The sequence below is a fragment of the Equus asinus genome, chromosome 21, assembly GCF_041296235.1.
Source record: "Equus asinus isolate D_3611 breed Donkey chromosome 21, EquAss-T2T_v2, whole genome shotgun sequence".
NCBI lineage: Eukaryota > Metazoa > Chordata > Mammalia > Perissodactyla > Equidae > Equus > Equus asinus.
In genome coordinates, this window is record NC_091810.1 from 97,026,819 (window position 1) to 97,043,089 (window position 16,271).

The following is a 16,271-nucleotide window of genomic DNA, read 5'->3' on the forward strand; positions in this document are numbered from 1 at the left end:
CTAAAACAGGAATGAACTCGGCATGGCGAGGGGTGCAAGACCTCCGTGGAGGAGGAGCAGGAGGACAGGACCCCAGAGAGCTAGTGGAGCTCTGAGACTATGATAGTGACTGCACTAAATATGCTATTTCCTAGGAAATCTCTGTCCATATGCGCTTGCTTCCACACCTGAGAGAAGTCCTTCAATTCCTGTAAAAAAAGTTGGGATAACATAATGGAAAAAAACACAGGAATTCGCACAGAGGAAGGGAAAACTAGAAAAGATATTTCCAGTTAAGAAAATCTATTGAATTGTGCTCTGGGAGATCGTGGTTTCCTTCAAATTGAAGACTCGCGTGGGTACAAACCTTTCTGCAGGTGCCCCCTTCCCTCCTTGTTTTTCTCAGTAAAATTGTCTGAATTGTCAGAGATCTGTGGAGGAGAAAATAGAAGCAGGCTCTGAGCCCAATCCCGCCTCCGATTGATTGTGATTTTAATAGTGTGTTAGCTGCCCTGTCTCTACGGTGAGCATCTGATTGCCTAGGGAGCTGAGTGGTTCCTTCGTTCCTTAAAGGTTTTAAGACAGATGAAGTGAGCTGTAAATCATCCTGCCTTTCTAAGAGAAAGATTCCAGACTCCGTGGCTTCAGGTTGGTCATCTCCCACCCCATTGCCCCGTGTCCCTCACGTGGAGAGGTAACAGAGAGGGGAAGGGCAGCTCCGTGCCTGGCTCCTCCCTCCTGTGACCAGAGTGCTCTGCGCTGTTCACGTTTCGCTTCTTAATTTATAAAAGGTCATAATCCCCTGTTTGTTCTATGTGGTCTCATTTCAGTAATTTGTCTTAGTTTGTTAGGGAAGAAAATGCAAAGTACTAACATGAGATCATGGGATATTTCATGTTTGTTAGTTTTTTACTTGCCTGCTTGTCCTAGTTTCTTTACTGTTGCGTCCTGACCTTTTGGCAAAGTTCATTTTTGGTTTCTGTTTTGCTTTCCCAATGTTGTGGAAAGCTCTCAACTGTCCCCAGGCGGCAGAAATCCACCAGAAAATCCAAACTGGGGAAATCTCAGAGTTGAAAAGAAGAAATGTTTTTAAAGAAAAAACCTCACCCAAATAAGCATGCTCAGGAATACTCTTGTTTGCTAGTGAGGTGATCTGTAGAAAACTCTGAGGTAAGGGATGGGAAAAATAAGAAAATGCAGGCACAATTAATGATCAGAGTATCAACTGATGCTACAGATGTTTCAAAGCCCAGCTTCTAGATGAAATACATATTAGCAAACTATTCTGTGCTTCTGCCCTGTTAATTTTGTACTCAAAAATTCCCATGATAGTGTTCAGGTATCCACACCACATGAGGGCACATTTCATGCCAAAACCAGTTTAGGAATTCTGCAGATCAGGAGAGGAAGGTAGGCTGCAGCTGGGAATGGACCCTTCTGAGACATCGTGCAAGGGTGGGCTCAGAAGTGCGCGCTCTTTTGAATGCTGTCTGGGTACTGACAGGCCATTCAAACAGAGTCTGCAAACAATGGAGCCCTGGGGATTGTGTGTGTCTCGAGAAGTAATTTGAGTGGCATATATTTAAGACAATCCACTCATATTTGAGCAAACCCAAGCAATTTATGTCAGCTTGGATGGGAGCACAGAAGAATGGTGACGCTTCACTCTCATTTTAGATAAAAATCATGTATTTACACTTTAATTTATGTCACAGAAATATGTCAAGAAAGCAGGACCTTCATACACTGCTGTTGAAAGCGTAAATTGTTACAAACTTCCGTGGGGGACAATATGGAATTTATATCCAAAAGCCTAAAAGTATTCATGATCTCTGACTCACCAATTTTTTAAGGAAATAGGAAGATAGATGTTTGGGATTGCATAACTTATTTATTATGTTGTCTTTGCATTTATAATAGTGAAAATCTGGAAAGAGACTACAGAGCCAGAGAGAGAGGAATGTTTAATAATGGCTTATTCACATGGTAGAATACTGTGCAGTGTATACAAATGACAATAAGGATTTATAATTATTGACACGGAATAGGTTTTTAAGTGATAAAATCAGGCTACAACATGGTATTTAAAGCATCAGCCCATTTTGGTAACAATATATTTTTATTCATTTGCTGATACATATGAATAAAAACTCTTTCAAATCATTAAATGATATTTTAGTTGTTCTCGTTGGCTTAAACTTTTATTTTCCTATTCTTTACTACCAGAACATTTTTGGACTATAATGTCATAGCAGACTCTATTATAGATTGTGACTAAGGCAATTGAAATTTAGTAACTAAGGATGCACTCAAAGACATGAAAGGACAAGATGTTGTCCTCCTTGCTGGCCCAGAAGTTTAGTTATCCTATAGAGTACATCTGCAATCCCAGGAAACATTAAAACGCATTTTAATGCAGAGAAGTCATCTTATGGCTTCTGTAAATATAAAGCCCAAATATCACAGTGCTTTGTTCTAGCTGAATTCTAATATGTATGAAAATTAAACTGCTACAACACATGAAAATTTCATAAAATATTTATGACAAGATCAGTCCTTGTTGAGAAAAACAAAACACCCGAAGTGTGCAAATTAGCCAACACGTAGTTGAAATTGTGTGTGTGCACCTTTAAATTTATTGGAGGATTTAGGTTACAAATAAAGGCAGGTTTTCAACAAATTTGATCCATAATGGGGTCTAATTCATAATTGTGTCTTATCTTTCAGTTCATTTGGGTCTTCTTTAATTTACTTTCAATAATACTTTATGGTTTCCTGGGTGAATATGTTAAAAATAATTGATTAGATTTATTCTTAGACAGTTTTTTTTTTTATGTTCTTGTAAATGGTATCTTAAAAATTAAAATTGAATTTTTGGGGCTGGAATATAAACATTATAGTATCTAGCAATCTCACTAAGATTTTTTCTTGAGTCTAATACTTTATTTGTAGGTTATTTAGGAATTTCTATGTACCAGCATGTTGTCTGTAAATAATGATGACTTTATTTCTTCTTTTTCAACCTTTATGATATTTTGTTTCTTTTTCTTGTCCTTTTACATTGACCAGGACCTTCAGCAGAATGTTTAACAGAAATGAAAATGGTGGATATCCTTTATTTACTCATGATCCATGACAGGTGGAGCATCCTGGGAAGCAGATGTTGAGATGGAGGTCAGCATGCAGGAAATTTTGGGGGAGGGCTGTTGGTAGCGAGAATGTGGGTGGAATGGAGTGAAGGAGGATTGGATGGAGAGGTAAGTTAGGCTACGACGTGAGCTCAACAAATGCCTCAGCCAACCCATGGGGAGCCCTGAAACTGAGTCTGTCTTTCAAGTTGCTCCATGTCGGGGTAGGTGACCAGGCCTTTATAGCTCTGTATAGAGCAGCAGTTGGTGGGAGACTACTCAGGGAAGACGATGTGACTCTAAATGAGCCGACTCTTCAGACAGGACGATTCCTAAGAGGGTGGACAGTGAACGGCTCTGTGCTGGATGTCCCCCCCGAGGTGGATGCTGAGCCCTTCAGTTCTGCAGGGCCGTCTGGACAGCTTCCAGTCCACAGGCTTTCATGGGGAAAGGTCATCATTCCACAGTATTTGTGCTTTAGTGTTCCCTAAACAATAGATGTAACAACAACAACAAAAATAATGGTGATACTGACAACAATAAGAAGAGGAAAACAATAAATAAGAATAACTGACATTTCTGTAGCAGACCGTGGAAGGGTCCTTTTCCCGTTGTCTCAGGATTCCCATCGTCCAGTGGAGGCCTGGGCAAACCGATGACAACTCACATATTTTAAAGACACATTTCTATGCAGGACTTACTGAAAGGTATGTGGCTTTGTGTTCATTACTTCAAATAATCTGTAGAAAAGAATGTGAGAAATTTGAAGAGGAAAAGTTTCCTATGTCTTATTTTTCTCTCATTTAAGACGAACTGAGGGACTTTCTAAAGAGATTTGTGGTGGCTGATGTTTTGTGGGTTTTTTCCCCCAAGAGAAGAGACTGGAGTTTTATTCCCCAGCTAGATACAAAACTGCTGAAATGCATTGTCCTGCCTTACACTACTGTTGCTGAACTTTTCAGCATTTGGGAAGGTATATTAACACAGAGACTGGCCCCTGCGTCCAATCTGGGTAATTTTTAAGTGTGAGGCAGGTTGGAGCTGTCTATTACAGCAGGAGGGGCAAAGAAGGCAGTGTGGGTATCAGCAGCATGGATGCAAATTTCCATGGATCAAGTGAATCCGGGGAAAAATAGCCCCTTGTGCCATCTTGAAGGACCCTGTTGAAGGAAGTTGTGTATGGAGTGTGAAGATCCTAGCTGAAAGAGTCTGGGTCGCCACCGGGAGGAGAGGGGAGGGTGCAGAGCTGCAAGGGGTCCTGAGGGGCCAGCAGGAAAGTTCATCACCTGTGTCAAGGAATGGTGCCCTTACAGGTCCTAGTGGGAGTCTCCAGACAACCTGCGTTTAGAACCTGCCATAGCTGAGGACGTCTATAGCTTATAACAGCATCAGACAGGTAAGACTTTGACCTTTTCCTTGAACTCCCTCTCCACCAACTATCCTCATCGTCCAACTCTCTCCCACCCCCATGACCCTGGGGGTGTCAGCACCAGGACAAGCAGGAGGGGAAGGATAAGAGATCAACAAACCTTCTCAAGCTACAGATCTGGCCTGAGCTGATGGGAGTGGGGGCATAGGAAAGGAGGGGTAGTGTTGTGGGAGCAGATGGTGAACTAGATTTGGTGTTACAGTTCGATTGAGTCTGGATTGTTAGAACTGTGACTAGTCCTAAAACTCTAATTTTTCCAGACAACTACCATATCTGTTCACAATATTGCCAAGAGGTGGAAAAGGGGATCTTACCTACTGCTAAAGGCAGAGAGAGAAAAATATAGCCCTGACTTTCCTTCAGACAGAACGACGCTAGTACTAACAGGGAAAGTATGGCCAGCCTTTGTTCAGGGTCTCACCTGTTATGAAGCACTCTCACCTGGTCTCACTTACATACATGACATTCTTGGTCTTCCTCTATACGACTATCGTCAATATGGTTTTTCTTTCCCTTTCAGAAGCTTGGAGCCATCTGTAGCCTCCTTCTAAAATGCTCTGCCTCCTGTTTTAGGTTGATTTTCATTGCAATTTCAGAGCCCAAATCAAATGTTTTTGCCACAAGGAAGCGGTCTCTGACCCTCCAGTCAGATTTGTCCATTCTGTGCTTTCATAGCACCCACTATTTCCACTTCATAATACTTTTCACAGTTATACTTTAAACATTATGTAATCAATTCATTAAAACCTATCTCCCAGCTAGAGTGCTGGCTTCTTAAGGGCAGCGTCTAGTGGATCCTGCTCAGTATTGATCTTCTGGCATCTCCCACAGAGCCTTTCACATAGTAGGGCTCAACAGATATCAGTTGAGTAAATGGAGAAATGATGAAAGAAAGAACCACCATGCTTTGAGACCCCTTGTTCCTGGCTAGCACGAGTTTCTTTGGATTCCACGGTCAGTCAAGCTGCCAGCCAAAATGCCTTCTTGGTAGTGGCCGTTGGTGGCTTGATGTCATATTTCGCTATGGCCTGTTAAGAGACACTGAGCTGGGCGGCAGGGTCATCACTTGCCAGGAGGTGGGTGTGGGAAGGAAGGAGACGGGAGAGAGCCGAGGGAGGTGGGCCACGGGGAGCTGGTTAGTTTTTTTCGGACAGCCCCTCAATTCATCAGCAAGAATACGAGTCCCTCCACCTTCATCTCTAAAAAGATAATGGAAGATTGACATTTTTTTAAGGCAAGTTCTTTGGTTCCTTTGAAGGAAAGTGCTATATGAGTCCATGATGTTATTTTTGACTAATCAAAGGGGAAAATGCCAGGCTAACATCAAGGACAATGCTTTTGATAATTCTTTAAAAGGTTATACATGCTATCTTTTATTCTGCAGCCGGTCAAACTCCTTCGTTTTTAAACATAAAACTGAGAAGCTGATATTTCTCTTTTTAATGGCAATTTCTTACCATGAAAAATTGAGCATGTTTTTCCGATGAGTTATTAGAAAAGATCAGCCACCCATCCATGAAAGCTTGTAAGACCGCTATATCCCCTCCTTGGCATTTTAAAACATTTTAATTAGTTTGGTAACATTTTTGAATTCTACTCAGTTTATAGTATTTCCAAAAATACACAAATAAAGGTTTACCCTGAGGCTTCCAATTAAGCTAAAACAAGTTTCATTTCACTGAAACGGTTTTTCTCCCTTGACTTTTGAAGACGATGGTTAAAATCCTTTCCAGAGTCAGAATACAATCCACTCACTTCCTTTCTAAATAGGTCAGCCTTTTAGTCTTCATTTCTTGATGGCTGTCTTTAGAATGATCAACTAAGAGCACCAAAGAAAACAAGAAGGAGGCAAGTTAAATAGATTAAATGAATTTCAGGAAACTCTTCCTAGAAGGGTCGTCTGTGTAAAATATAATAAATGTGGTCAATACCATGTGTCTAAATTAAGTGCAACACCTTAATGAAAGAATTCAATTAAATTATTTACTATTATTGCTAACAACAGAGATCTATAGTAGCCAATAATTACATGACCAATAATTATAAAATTATTATATGATTTTCTTTTATTTAATCATAAATGAGTTTATAAGCCAAAGCATGTGAGAAGTAAATTTATGAATAAAGGGAATATTTTTCCCTCCATTAATCTGGTTTAATTATAATTATGGGCCAAATCTTTCTTAGGAAAATAATCAAACCACACTACCAGACCTGCCAGAATTCCAGAGATGTACCTGGCTTGGGCTCAAGCTGAAAAGTTTTGTCTCGACCGTGAACTTTCATGATGAGCAGAATAAGGATCAGAATCTTATTAACTTACATATTGAAAGCACTATGATTTTATTTTGTGTTCCCAAAGCTGGTGACACTTGACAGATAGGTTAAAGCTATTATTTAATTTAGAAAAAAATTGATCTTGTAACTAATGGTCAGTTTCCCACTTAAGGATAAGATATTGTGCCTTACGTATTCAAGCCTTCATCTGTATCTCTAGCGGAGTTTTCAGCCTAAGCAGGCACACCTCTGGAACTCTGACAGATGCGGTGTATCTGGGAAATTGATCCTGGGCAGTGACCCTGAGGCTTAATTGCCTGAGAGAATAAGGCATCTCCTGGAAGAGAACGGATTCTCAGGGAAGAGGGTATCAGCAACAAGTGAAATCAGCGACAAGTCCTTGGACATGGGTGGGGAACCGGAAGACTAGGAGCTGTCAGTGGGGCACAGCGTTTACCTCCTGTTGCAGCCATGCTCCCCTCACTCCATTCTTGGTTCACATCTAAATTCCCTGGAGGAGAAATTCTGTAACTAAAAGGAGAAAAATACCATGTTCCCATAAACTGCTCGAGTCCTCAGGTCACAGGTATGTTTCTTTGGTCCTCCTCTAACAAATTACAGTCCCAGATGTGGGCAGGGCCTTCTCTCGTTGCAGCCCAGCACTGGACACTGGACTCAGCAGGAAGCAAGACTCTCACCAGTGCACATGGGAGGGGCTATCCCGCCCCACAGAGGTGGCAGCCGTGCCTGGCAGGGAGAGGGAAAGGACATCCCTAGGGGAAGTCGTGTACCCCCTAAAGGAAGCAGAGTGTCTGGAAGGGATGGTGGAGTTTAACAAGAAGTGCGCAACAGAGGAAGGAGCACCTGCTGGAAACAGAAGTGGCGATGCAGAGCGCCCATCGCCAGAAATGGCTCCCGGGGAAGCTCAGCTCAGCTGCAGGTGCCAGGGACTGTTGCTGGCTTTATTTTAGCCTTTTGGGAAAGGGAAGAACATCTCCAAAGGGAGGCACAGCAGGAAGGGAAATTGCCATAAGGCTGATGGCTTCTCGGCTAATGGGGGACATTGCCTGGGACTTCTAGATGGAGGGGCGGCTAGGGGAGGAAATTTTGCAGGAGAAAGGAATTCTGAACAAGCAGGTGGGACAAGGGGCTGTGTGTGTGTCTTATTGGTATCGGAGAAATACAATTTTAATTTTGGGATGGAACCCTCTGGGGAAACAGGCCACAGGTACTCTAAGCAGCTTTCTTCATAAAGTCGTAAATATCGTATGTGTCGGTTGGTTTGATTTTTTTTTAAAGATTTTATTTTTCCGGTACATAGTTGCATATTTGTTTTTAGTTGTGGGTCCTTCTAGTTGCGGCATGTGGGATGCCACCTCAGCATGGCTTGATGAGCGGTGCTATGTCCGCGCCCAGGACCTGAACTGGCGAAACCGTGGGCCACTGAAGCAGAGCGCACAAACTTAACCACTCGGCCATTTGATTTTTGATAACTACAGTAAGTTGAATTTTTTTGTGTTTTTGTATCTTAATTGATTTTTATTCCACCTGTTTCTCAAAACAAACAAAAATTTGAAAAAATAAAAAAATTATTAGAGCAAATTACAATAAAAGAATAAATATAAGAAGTGCCAAAAATTAATGTAAAGGTGACAGTTGGGTAGGCAATGAAAAGAGAGAATTATATATATAAAAAAACCACACAACAAGATGACGAGGCTTCCGTGTAGCTTAGCTACTACAATTGGATGTAAAAATAAGTTTTGAATATTCTAGCAGTCAAAACAAAAAGACAATTATGATAGGTTGTATAATACTTTTACATTTTTTGGTGCTAGTATCCTCATTTTAAGTTATTGTTTAACTCTTTTTAAGTGTTTTCTCTTACAAGCAACACACAAACACATCTTATTTAAATAATTCAAGTGGTACAAAGTAGATACAATAAAATAAGGATTCTACTTTCTCTGCCAGAAGTACTTGCACATATGATGTGTGTCCTTGCATTCGTCTTTCTATACATGTTGGCTGTCCGTACCTATGGGGAGGCCCTCGAGAGATCCGTATAAGAAGGCTTCCCGTGGGCATTCTGGCCTGAGTCAGCCGTGTCCTTGAGGGTTGTAGTTTCCACGTATTAAAAAAAATTGGAAGATGATAGCTAAAATGCTAATATTTTCCTTGAGTGTAGAAGAATAAAGGTGATTAGAATTTTTTCAAAGATTCCTGTATTTTCCAAATGTTTCATATCCACTATGTAATATATATTAAATTAAAAAAAAAAAAAAAGAGGGGCTGGCCCTGTGGCCGAGTGGTTAAGTTTGTGGGCTCCACTTTGACGGCCCATGGTTTCACCGGTTCAGATCCTGGGCGCGGGCAAGGCACAGCTCATCAGGCCATGCTGAGGTGGCGTCCCACAGAACACAACCAGAGGCACTCACAACTGGAATCTACAACTATGTCCCGGGGGCTTTGGAGAGAAGAAGGAAAGCAAAAAGATTGGCAACAGATGTCAGCGCAGGTGCCAATCTTAAAAAAAAAAAGAAGTGTGAATTTAAATGAATAATACCAGTCAGTTTCTAAGATGCAAAAAGAAGACTTTGAGGCAGAGGCTTAAATTTTAGGCCAGTTGTAATGTTTGAATGGTAAAAACACCATTAGAAGTTTATATAAAATTGTTTAATAGTACTAACACACTGTCCACAGCTTGTTTTTTTCTCAGTTTTATGAATAACCTCTGGTTTCTTAATAGTCAATTCACAGCCCCAGTTTAAGACTTATTTCCTTCTCCATACTCAGCTTTGGTTCCTGCACAAAAGGATTTTTCAAGCATTGAGGGCCCACAGGCCGACTTAGGAGTCACGGCATTGGGGTTTTCTTTTGAAAGTCTCCATAAACTCTGTACAGATCATATAATGTCATCTACATCCATTTGTTGAAGTTAAATTCTTTACAACAAATGTTTACTGAGCGTCTCCTACTTGCTGGACATGTTGCTAGATACCAACAGTACAAAGATCAAGACACACAGAGCCGGCTTTCACGCCCAGTGATAGAAGGCAGCCACTCAGATGGCTGAAGGTTAACACTCTGAGATGCTCTGGTCCAGACAGAAGCGAAAAACTGAAGGAAGAGCCGATGTGGAGCTGGTAAGTAAAACCCCTGTAGCCCGGCCTACTTTTCTTTCTCCATAAGTAATGTCATGGATTCTTCATTGTAGTAAAATATCTGGAAATTAACGGGGTCTCCTTATAAGTTTCCTGTGTTTGGAGTCCTAAACGCTACGATTCACAGTTAGACGTTGGATGTAGGTTTTCCTCTGTTAGTAGCGGTTCTCTAGACTTTGCATCAAAATTTGCTCTAACAGTTTACTTTTTTCCTTTTCCTTTTTTTGTCTTTTACAGATCAGCCTAAATTTGAAGCACAGTTCACCAGTGTGCTTCCACCAAAGGCTTCCAGGCTCCCCTCCACGCTGCGGTATAAGTTAAGGTCTCTCTGCTGGCACCGCATTGTGGGCTGACATTTGTGCAGCTTGATTTTGCTGCGTAGGTTCATAACCAAGCTGTGATCGGCATGGAATCCTAGGAGAGAGCTAGCTCATTTGAAAAGAATTAAGATCCAGCGGAGAATTAGCTGATAAATACAAAAGATTTGCTTAACCAACTAAAGTAGTTACAGGGCAGCCTTTCCTGTAAGAGTTTTATCCTTTATGCGTAATATTCATGAGTGCCGATCCATGCAAAGTTCTCTTAGGAGGCTCCAAATAACGCTAATTAGATGAGAACAGGGATATTGTATCCGCTGTAGCTGTTTTCTGACAGATTACATTGTAAAAAAGTTTACCCAGAAGGAATGTTCCAACACCCACTCGACAGACTAGCAAGAGAAGTTCTTTTCCGGAAATTCAAGCTCTGATGGAAGCATTTTCCAAGCTTGCATAGCACAGCACCTCCAATAAATCCAGGGAAGCCCACCTTGTTTGGGGGAATATTTGCTGAGTTTCATTGCACTAGAACCATAAGACTCATTTGAGTTACAAAACGACCTGACCATCTGAAGAAGCACCTAGAGTGGATGCTGACTCCTATTCGCAGTGCTAACAGATGAAGTTTACTTTTTTAAACTCTTTTAGTTTCACTAATTTCACAACATAAATGTTCTGACTCGTTTCTGCCTTGTCAAGCGTTTACGAAACATTTTTATTAATGTCATTTAAAATAGTGAACTCGTTCATGATTTGTGTATTTTAAGCTTTACATCCAAATAATCTTTAACTTTCTTTCCTTAGAAAAGTTGGGGTGGGAGTAAAACAGTATCTCAGGGCCTCTTGTTTTCGTCTGAGATTTAATGACTAGGAAGGATAAGAATTTACTCTTTCACTGAAGTGACTATTCTCAGTTGCCACCAAAAGTAGGACGTGCCGAAACAGATAGAGGAATAAATTCTTACGTAAGAGCGAATGGGGACAATGGAGACTATAGGCTTGAGAATGTTTAATGAGAGAGTGTGGTTTCACAAATAATGCATCCCCCAATAGTCAAAAGTGACTTTGAATTTTATGGGTGAACCCCAACATGAGATCAAATATTATAAAAGAAGACAGTGGAGATTTCCTAGACGCAGAGGTGGCATTCTGTAGCATGCTGATCTTGGGTCTGGGAGTTTGGAAGATTCCTTTCAAGAAAATAGGTTCTCTGGCTCAGAGCAAGATCTGAGCCAGCAATTTTAAAGGGCATGTTGTGAAAAGAAAGGAGGCTCCTCAGAATTAAAATTTAGGCTCAAGGATGCAATTGCCAATCTGGCTTGGCCATTTGTTACCAGGCTCAGTGGGAATGTTTTAAGGATATGGATGAGAAAAAGGAGATGCTAAGCGAACAGAAAGAAGATACCAGATGGAGAACGAGGAACCTGGGATTCAGTGAAGGTAATGGGAACTTAGTCTTACAAATTCATTAAGAATCTTATCAAGGTTCCTATTAACAGGCTTTGGAGACTCTACCCAACTCTTACATAGAAAGGAATTGGATCGTTAGGAGGACAATATATAGTTGGATATAAATTACAATCGACACAAAATAAATGATTTGAACACGTGTTGACTAGTATCTACCTATAATTACTACTTTGGATATTTCCTGTTGGCCTCTCATTGTATTTAAGCATGTATTTATCCATGATAAGTTAATCTCCATCAATGAAGTGATGTGGGAAGGGCCTATGATGCTAGAAGCTTCCTTTATGACTGTGGCTTTTCTCTGTTGCTTTCACGTGATCTCAGTTCTGTGGCATGTTGGCAACAGTCCATGTCTGCTCTCAGAGCATGTGCTGGTGGCATTTGATAGATACTGTGGTTTAAGATTGTGAAATCTTATTTGCATCACGCTGGGGGCTGTTTCCCCAGGAACTGCTGACCTTTGCCGGCTCTTGTTCATAGTTTTAGCTGACTTAAGTATCTTTGGCAACACATTTTTACATTTCAACCTGAAGCCAGAGGCTCAGACAAGGAAAGACACCACTTCCTAGAGATTAGGAATCTTGAAGACAGTGCCGAGCCTGGCCTGAAGAAAAAACAAAGGTTAGGGGCAAGAGGAGGGGACAAGAATGGGGTCAAATAACAGTAATTTCTGGACAGGACTGCCCCTTCAAGAATGGGTTCAGCAATTCCATCAAACACCTCCTCATCTTTCACAGGATGTGCATTTAGGAATTTATTCTTAGGGTTTCCCTCCAAATCCCATTTTTTTTGGTTACTCTTCTCAAATGGCCTTTGCAGCATTTCAGTGTGTGACTGCTGTTTCATTGCCCCGTCTGAACTAAACAAATAACACAATTTACCCATTGACGTGTAGTTCGTGCCCTTCCTTCCGTCACGCTGTAGAACAGTTGTTAACTGGACCAAGTGTGTAGAATGCTCTCATCCCCCCGCCCCACTGGCCCAACCTCATGGAGCTCTTGAACCATTTTAAACCCAACTCCAAACTTTTCCCGCTACAGCACTTCACCAGTGCAAGCGGCTCAACAAAACAACGCTTCACTATAAACTACTTCCCTGTAAAAAGTCGACTGGGGCTCCCTGTTACTTATAAGATTTAGTCTATTTTTCTTTTTTTATTTCCCTCCTTTGTCGCTAAAACTTCTTTGCAGCCTTTTCCCCTCCCTCTTCTGTGGTTCTCTAGCATGGCTGATAATTAAAATCCCCTGGGAAACTTTTTAAAAAAGCGATGCCTGGGCTTGACCCCTAGAGTTTTTGGTTAAGGGGCCTGGGGTGTGGCCTGGAGGATAACTATTTTCTTCTTTGCTTTTAACTCTTAAGTATTTCTACCTTGCAGCCAGGCTTAAGAAGCACTTATTTAAACTGGTGATTCTCAAAGTGTGGTTCCAGACCAGGAGCGTCTGCATCACCTGGTAACTTGTTAGAAAGGCAAATTACTGAGCCCGCCCCAGACCTATTGATCAGAAACTGTGGCAATGGGACCAGCAATCTGTGCTTGAACAAGCCCTCATGTGGTTCTGACATGCTTCAAAGCTGTGCTGTCCAATGTGTTGCCCACTCGGTATGTGTGGCCACTGAGCACTTGAGAAGTGGCCAGTTCCAACTGAGATGAGCTGTAATGTCAGGTACACAATGGACATCAAAGATGCGGTACAAAAACAGCCCGTAAAAGTCACATGAATGACTTTAAATTAATTTCATGTTGAAATGATAATATATCTGTAGGTTGAGTTAAATAAAATATATTGTTAAAATGAATTTTACCTATTTCTTGTTTAATGTGCCTGCTAGAAAATTCGACATTACATTCTTTGGGGTGCGTTATATTTCTATTGGACGACACTGGTCTAAAATTGGAGAACCCCTGATCTATGTCATCACTGTTTTCCTATACAGAATTTTTTCTCAATGTTTACCCAGATCACAGGTTGGGTTTTTATTCCACACCTCTGTGCCTTTCGGGCGCCATCCCCACTGCTAGAAGGTCCTTGCCAGCCCTCCGTTCTCATCCCACTCTGGCTGACTCCTTAGGCTGGGCTCTTCCCGTCTTCTTATCTCAGAAGCACCTCCCAGCCACTCCAACTGTGGCGATGCCCCTTCTTTATTTTTGTAAGTTCTGATTCCAGAAAGTAGGAGAGATTTAGAAAGGAAACAATTATGATTATAGAACTCACAGAAAAGAGGCATTTGTGCTCAGTCTTCAAGGATGGTGGACTTGTCAAAAGGTGGAAGAGGAGAGTGACAGGCCCATCAGACTGCGGGAGCGAGGCTGGTGTTCCTGGACGTCAGAGTCCGTCCCTCCCTTTCTGCATCCCCCCTAGTGCAGTGCAGTGTGTGTCCTGCAGGACAGGAGCCCGGTCGCCATTTGAGGCTGATGAAGTTGTTGGGCCTTAGAGGCTAGAGGAAGGCAGGGAAACTGCTGGAAAAGTGGATAAAAGCCACGGGACCTGGAATAAGGTCTCTTTTTGAACAAAGAAAAATCTCTTGCTTCCATTTTACTGGGACAGAAAATTCACCAGGTTAATTGGTTTTAGTAATTTCTAGAAATCAATCCATCTATTTGGAGCTTTTGTGATGGTGAGAGCGGGGCATCTGCAGAGGGAGCATTTCATTGTAGGTCAGTAATACATTACAGGATTTTTCTTACATGTTTCCTGTGCTTTATCTTACATTGGGTACAATTTTGCGTAAAGGATGGAAGAGAGACAAGATGACTCCAAAAGACTATTTTCTGCTCAGGACTCTATTGCCTACATCACGCAAGGCCGACTGTCAACAGTGGAGGAGAGGTAATCCGCTCGCTAGTCTGCAGTCATGCATCACTTAAGGATGGGGACATGTTCGGAGAAATGCATCGTTAGGCGATTTCCTTGTGTGAACATCACGGAGTGTACTGAGTGGGAACAAAATTTGCCACCCCAAAATGTATTTTTTTAATATGAGGATTACTCTAGGCTGATTACTTTTAAGAAACAAAAGACTCAGGAAGTTTTTCTTGTTACCTCCCCCTTAACTGCCTAAAAGAATTCAGATTAAAAGAAACTGTCTCAGGAAGCCAGTGATCACCTCAGCATCACATGAACTAGGTGGTGGACAGGGAGGAGCCTAGGAAAGTCTGTTTGTTGGGCTCCCCTCTGTGTCTTCTGTTTCTGTGGCCAAACACTTGTTTTCCAATGTGTGCTCCTTTTCACCTGCCTGTGAATTGCCTTCCTTCTCTTTGAAGTCTCCAACTCTCCTCACCCTCGGTGTCTTTGTTTGTCTTTAGCTGAGGATGGTATTTAAGGTGAGGGCTTGGCCATTTCCAGGAGTTATTCGGTTTTCCTGGGTTTCTCTCATGTATACGTTATTAAACTTTTGTTTGTTTTTCTCCTGTTAATCTGTCTAATGTCAATTTAGTTATTAGGACAGCCAGAAGGACCTAGAAGGGTAGAGAAAAATTTCTTCTTCTCCTACAGTAATCACACAAACATAGATGGTGCAGCCTACTACACACTTAGGCTATACGGTACTCATCTTATGGGACCACCATCGTACATGCAGTCTGTCATTGATCAAAACATTATACGGTGCACAACTGTGTTTAAAATCTAACAAGAGTGCCCCCTCTGAGCATTCCTCTACTTTCTCAGCATCTTCTTTCTTGTCATTTCCCACCATCATGTGATATTAAAATAGAAAGGAGAATGATGCGTTAGAGATGTGAAAGGGGAATTTCTAAAGAGGAAAAATAATAAGCAAACCATGCTTCTCCTTATATGTAACTTACTTGCTAACCCTAGACCACTCTAGTGCATGAATTCATTTCATTCCTTCTCTAATCATGCATTTTTAGAAAGTTAATGTTTAACATTTCCCAGAAAGGACCGTTTAAACCACCAGACATCCCAGATGCTTTAACAGTTGCTTCAAGCACTTCAAAAAGTCCTTTCATGAAAACACGGATTCGATCTTTGCAGGCTCCTCATGAGAACAAGCAGTACCTCCCGGATTGATCAGAACTCTCTGCCTCCAGAATCCTTTCATCCTCACTAATTAGAAGAGAAATATCTACTTGCAAATACTTTCTGAGACTCAAGTAGTGATGTTCTAAATTCAATCAAGGTGTATGAATCCCAAGACAATGAAGTACCTAAGTACGATATTATCAAGTTATAAATTACCAATTTCTCATCACCGTCTTGAAAAAAGTTAAAAAAAAGAATGAACCTAACTGCAAATGAACCTGTGCAATACCACTAGCCAAGCATGAGACTGGGATAAAGCGTTCCATCCAAGTGTCCATAGGTCATTTCTTTCAGGTGTAGATGAGTATCTTGCAAGTTATCACCCAGCGCACATTTTCATAGTCACACTGGAGGGAAATGTTATCATAGCTTGCTGGGTTTTTTTAATGACAAGAGGAAATGTGATCAATAAAAAAACAAAAGAGCAGATTTAAAACAGACATCAATTTTAAATGGGGAAAGAA

At 41.3% G+C, this 16,271-nt stretch overlaps 1 long non-coding RNA gene across 4 annotated transcripts; it reads left to right on the forward strand.

Moving 5' to 3' along the window:
- Window positions 1–71: 71 nt before the first annotated feature.
- Window positions 72–13,552, forward strand: LOC106836574 (uncharacterized). 4 transcript variants are annotated; one of them, XR_011496718.1, is made up of 8 exons: window positions 72–627; window positions 3,049–3,153; window positions 3,693–3,814; window positions 4,421–4,503; window positions 7,469–7,753; window positions 8,153–8,311; window positions 9,610–9,959; window positions 10,215–13,552. It is a non-coding gene; the product is annotated as an uncharacterized lncRNA (long non-coding RNA). The 4 variants fall into 4 exon arrangements; XR_011496721.1 differs by having other exon boundaries at window positions 3,696–3,814; XR_011496720.1 differs by having other exon boundaries at window positions 3,728–3,814.
- The last annotated feature ends 2,719 nt before the right edge of the window (window positions 13,553–16,271 follow it).